This window comes from Tubulanus polymorphus, chromosome 6 (assembly GCF_964204645.1).
Source record: "Tubulanus polymorphus chromosome 6, tnTubPoly1.2, whole genome shotgun sequence".
Classification (NCBI taxonomy): domain Eukaryota; kingdom Metazoa; phylum Nemertea; class Palaeonemertea; order Tubulaniformes; family Tubulanidae; genus Tubulanus; species Tubulanus polymorphus.
Genome location: NC_134030.1, coordinates 4359739 through 4365738, shown reverse-complemented (window position 1 = coordinate 4365738; position 6000 = coordinate 4359739). Strand labels below are relative to the sequence as shown.

Here is a 6000-nt window from a genome sequence, read left to right as displayed (position 1 = left end):
TTTACTCAAACCTAACTGATTCAATTAATATCTAAAAGCCATACTGTGTGTCAAGTGACGCATATTAGATATAGTTTAACTGAAAATTAGAATCTAAGATGAATTACTCATTAACGTATTACTTAGATCGATTAAGGTTAATTCAATTGTTATGTGAAATTATTTCTAATTCCATGGACATTTAAAATGTAGCTGATACATGTGTATCTGAGCACATTTATTTATCTGTATCTAAGTGATCCTATGGTGTCTTCACACAGCTGTATTAGTTTTGATACATACTGGCAAAATCATTTAACGCAGATTTACTTCCGATCGAATCTGTGCACAAATACATTCCTGGATTTGGAAGGGGGAATATTTCAATTTCACTGTGTATGTCAGATTGAAAGCCTTATTCTGACAGGATATCCTAAACTTAGGTCTTATTCCTCTTGCTAATAGCTCTCTTTTACTAACCCCTCTCCTTCAAACTATTTTCTAGCATCATGACTCGCACCGCACCAGGGAGGTCCGGTCATAACAAGGTCTTTTGGTCCTTATACACAGTGTACTATATAAGGGAAATAAAGATTATATAGCCATTCGGCTAAGGGAATTTCTAATTTACCACTAAAAATATGCTTTTTTATCTTTAATTTCTGATGAATTCAAATAGTGACGAATTCACCACATCTGAAATTCTACTCATGTAGATTTTCAGGCTCCATATAAATATTGTTCAACTGACAATTAAAATATAGCTAGTATGATTACTAATTAATGGTTCGCTTAGATACCTAGAATTTAATTCAAATTAATTCAATGTGATGAATATAAGTGAAACTTATTCAAAATTGCACAGTGGATGAGACGACTGTATCGCGCAATGTCATCTGCGTCTAACTGGGCCACATGTGTGTGTGGGATCTGTTGAATCAGTTAGGTTTTGGGGGATTCTGGGTTAGTTAAGCTAGGTATCAAAAGCTCTGATGCAAAATTAGCAGTTCAAATAGTGATTCATTCAAATTCGTACCGGATCTGAAATTCTTCTCGTGTAGAAATTTCAAGCCCCATATAAAATATTGTCCGAGACAATTTCAATTATAGCTAGGACATTATCAATTAACTTATAGATTAGGTATCTAATTCAGCATCTTCATATAAGGTAAAAGTGCTCAAATCTAAACCATAGGGGTTGATAAGTATAATTCAATATTGGTTGATATATAAAAAATACTGGGTATGTTTTAACTCTGTCTCTTGTGCGTGGGATTTATTGAATCTTTAAGGCTTTGCAGAATTCTGGATTTGCCAAGTTGTGGGAATGATTCGAGGTTTCTTAAATCTGTAGAACCATGTTACTTATAGGATCAGTGTGCTCAATGCTGGCAGCGCACTCACTCTTCAGTTAGTTATATTATCATAATTACAAAATCATTGTATATATTAGGAGCAATATTTAGAATTAATGAAATGGATTAGAATACCATTCACTGGGTACAGATGTCGCCATCTGTGGGTAGAAAACATATCTTAAGTTTATTAACTGACGATGAAGTAAATTTGATAATACGAATATGGTTTAGCTGACAATCGAAATATATATAGGCCAATATAACTAGCAGGTTTGCACTGTATGATGGGCCTGGGTTTCAATAAAAGACACATCAAGAATTTCAAGAAGATAGAAGAGAAAACAGTTCAAAAACGATTTGATAAGATTGATTATGCATTACTTAATTTGTTGTAACTCTGGTATTCCTAGAGATGACTATAGATGCTTTAGTTGAATTGTTATTAAACTATAATAATCAACCATTGCTTAGATATTTAGAATATAGATGAATTACTATATGAGTTGAATTTCATAAATATCATCTAAGACTATTATTAAAATCTACGTATCGATCCACGTTGCTGATCTTATATATGAACTGACATGATAATTATGATCAGTGATATTCCAAAGGATTTTCTGCTCAAAAGGTTCTGCTCTTTTCTTCAGCTTGCCGTTTCAGACTGATTGGAAGATAGTTTGAATGAACCGGAATCGAATTTCCCAATTATGTACTTCGATTTCAGACATACTCGAGAAAAACGACAATAAACTTTAAAAAATTAGACAAATTTAAACGGTGAAAATGACAAAAAAATTAAAGTTAGACAAAATTCTCCCACCTTGTAAACTTTCGGACTAGTTACATGAAAAAAAGACCAAATATTGTAAAATATAGTTATTTCCTAAATCTCGATGTATTAAATTAGGCAGAAAAAAAGTTAACCCCAATCAGTCACTTAATATGTGCTTCGACTATTTAAACGGTGAAAACGACCAAAAAAATATAGACAAAATTATTAAACATTGTAAACTTTCGGACTAGTTACATTAAAAAAAGGCCAAATATTGTAAAATTATCTTCAACAATATAGTTATTTCCAAAATCAGAATTGGGCAGAATAAAAGATTGTTTGAATGAACCGGAACCGAATTACCAATTATGTTCTTGAACTTAAAAAAAAAAGATCTGTAAAAACGACCGCCGATCACGCAACTATATCTGTACTTCGATTTCCGATTTTGAAAAAAACCGCCGTATCGCTCCCGCCAGGTGTGGTAGGTTTGTAAGGGACACCAACTCGAAAAGTCAAACAAGAGCTTGAGGTCAACAACTCATAAAAAATCTGACAATTAGAGAAAACAGTGCACAGAAACCAACCGACTTAGGAGATCCTCGTCGATGATGAAACCAGCAATCATAAAAGGTAACTTGATATACATGGAGTTATTACGATGATTTCTAAATGTCGTGATTACAGGATATATTTATTTACTCATTGCAGCTAAGTTTCAACTATAAGAAAGAGACCAGCTTAAAATCAACTACTCATCTGAAATCTACGGATTTGAACAACCCACAGAAGAATCAAACTCATTAGATGGAAATTACCGGTATATAGAAATTTCAGGCCTCATATGAATATCATTTGATAAGTGATTATCATCGAAATCTATTTACCTGTCCACATGGCTGATCTTAGAACTTTTATCTTTACTAGTCTTGCACCTTGGAGTAATAAATTTTTCAAATGATTACTCCAAGCTTAAACATTAATGAACTAGTCCTACTACTGCAATTATTTATTGGGGTTTAAATCGGCAATTGACGTCAATGAACCTAATTCTGATTTTGGAAATAACTATATTAACTAAGTGAAAAACACGGTGGCTTGTAATTTGAAATGACATGTAAGTTATGATAAATCTGTCTAAAATGTTTTGCTTTCTTCACTTTGTTTCAGTCAAACTACATCCCGGAAATAATGGCCTGAAGAAGACACAAGTAGACAAATACCCATTGACCCATTTGCTGATGAAAACTGCAGAAGCCCAGATGAGAAGTTTAGGAGCCAGCTACGGATTAATCACTCAACGATGGAATCTTCTACAATCGATGGTTGATTTCTATAAAACATTTTATCAGGAGCAGCAGAGATGATAGTGTATCTTATAAACACTGATTCGCGCAGCAAAGACAATGGATTATCTTATAAAATCTGATTCAGGATAAACACCGAAGCAGCAAAGACAATGGTTGAGATCTAGCAGCGGCAAAGACCTCTGTAGTAAAGTATTGATTTTTTTACTAATATCACCCTTTTTCAGACCAGTCTGATAGGTAACATAGTTTAAAAAATTTACCTGATTGCGTGGAATGGAGTATGAAAATAGTTGTTGATACTGGGGTAGACTTACGGGGCAGACTTACTATCTAAAATCATGTACATACATTTTACTTTTTAGAAAGAATTTAAAACAGCTATAAACTTAAGTTATTGATGTTATCGATTAGTTACCGATTGTATAATTATGTTGATGTTTTCGAAACTGGAAGAAAAAACGTCAGAATAGTTAGTATTTAATGCCAAGGTGCTTGAAAATCTTTAAGTCGGGGCAAAGTTGGCAAAATTCTAGTAATCAAGTGAAAGTAATGTTTACGAAAAAGAAATTAAGAATGATAAATTGATACTCCAAGATTTCTGGAGTGAATCAGTATGTTTCATCTCTAGTTTTAACGCTTTATGTTAGAGACTGTTATTGTAATACAGTTCACGTGTTTGTAAATTAGGAACTTACATGATGATTCCTCGATTAAGATATTATTGTTGTGTGAATAAAACAATGTACATTTTCATCATTCATGTTGAACCTTTTCAGTTGTTAAGTTTTGTAGCAACAATTTCACTTTGGTGCTTATCAGTTGTTCATAAAATACTGATTTAATTAAGGCCCTGTTGAAAATAGAGGATAACTTGTGGATGCAGTGCTAATTGGTCAATCGTCCAAGCTTTGTTTTTGATTATCGGTTTAACCGCGTCTGTGTGGGGCCTGTAATGTCTGGACAAGAAGAATTTCCTTTATAATAGTTTGCAGGGTTTGATCTAAGGAATAAATGCCATTCGATCGCAGGGCAAGCATAATATGTAATATCGCTTGCCCCCTCAACGTGCCCTACATGAGCAGTCCGATTGTGACACAATCATCCCTTGCATCGAGTGGGATAAAAGCTTTGAGATATAGAATTACACAAGCCCGGTGGATGAGCGATAATGATAACCTACTTGCCCTAATGAAAATATACTTGTCCCGGGCAATTGAACTAGTGCTTAGATCAGACCCTGCTTTATTTCAAATGTAACATTTGTGAAATAAGCTAGTTGATAATGTTTGAAGAAATCTCTTAAAGACAAGGAAAATTTGGCAATGTTTTTAGTTTTCTTGTAATAAGTAAGATTAATTAGTTAACCTTACGCTCTCCAGAGTGTGAGTGAATTTGTAGGTGTAATGTATTCATGTTTTGATTCTCAACTGTTTTTAAATAACTCATGTTCGTCATTCATGTTAAAACTTTTCAATTGTTCAGTTACGTGTATTGCAACTTTTTCACTGTGGTGCTTTTCAGTGGTTCATAAAATACTATTTTTATTAAGGTCCTTATGGAAAATGGAGGAGCAAAATAGAGGAGCATTCTCTTGATTAATGAGGATATATGAACAGTATTAATCAGTAAATTGTGCTTGCTATATATGGACTCTAAAACCATGGCTTAAATATGTCTATATGGGTCCTGAAATATCTGCACGAGAAGCACCTCAAAAAATTATTGAATCTAACTTAATTGTAGATATCTAAGCAATAAGTTATTACATGTAGTAATTGACCTAGCTGTGTTAAAATTGACAGTTGAACAATATTTATATACTCGATTTATCTTGCTGAATGCATAGAAGAGAATGCCTCCAAAATACTTTGCATTAAATGTAACATTTGAGAAAATAACCAATTTGATCATGTCTGAAAATCTCTTAAAGACAAGGCAAAGGTGGCAAAACTCTAGTTATCTTTTAGAATAATGTTATTGAAAATTAAATCAAAGACTGTTTAAAATCAAAAACGAAATGTTAATGTCAATTGTTCTTCAAACGCTGAATTAAGGTCGTATCGATTTTAGTTGAGCTTTTTCTTGATTATTAAGTGTCATTTGAAAAGTTGACACGGTAGATTCATATTTCATGAAATATAACAAAGTGTCAGTTATATTGACCTCATGAATTGTCAAATTCATAATCTTAGACTTTCAGACTAGTCCAATTTTCTGTGTTTTATGGATATAAGTTTATAATTCTTTGTGTATTTTTGTTATTTTCCTATTGATGCAAATTGTATAAAATCAGTAGTGGTGGAGATGTATTGTATATTAAAACTTCGAAATACTTTACATGTTACTTTTGTGGTTTAGAGTTATTACAATTTCATTCATAGTAATAGAAATAAAATTACTATTAAAATTTGAGAAAATAAGCTAAAAGTTAATAATATGATATGTGAAAATAAAATGATGTAAAAATGTAAATCAGATTGATTACTTAATCCTACGCTTTCCAGAGTATTTGGCCAGGTTTATCTCTGGTTTAAGTGCGGGGAGCCATGGACTCGAGAGTCCATGGTTGTAGGCCATA

General features: G+C 32.7%; 1 long non-coding RNA gene across 1 annotated transcript; it reads left to right on the top strand.

Annotated features, from left to right (window-relative positions):
* The first annotated feature begins 2512 nt into the window (after window positions 1-2512).
* LOC141907525 (uncharacterized) lies at window positions 2513-4148 on the top strand. The gene is made up of 3 exons (XR_012619504.1): window positions 2513-2745; window positions 2824-2932; window positions 3283-4148. It is a non-coding gene; the product is annotated as an uncharacterized LOC141907525 (long non-coding RNA).
* Window positions 4149-6000: the final 1852 nt, after the last annotated feature.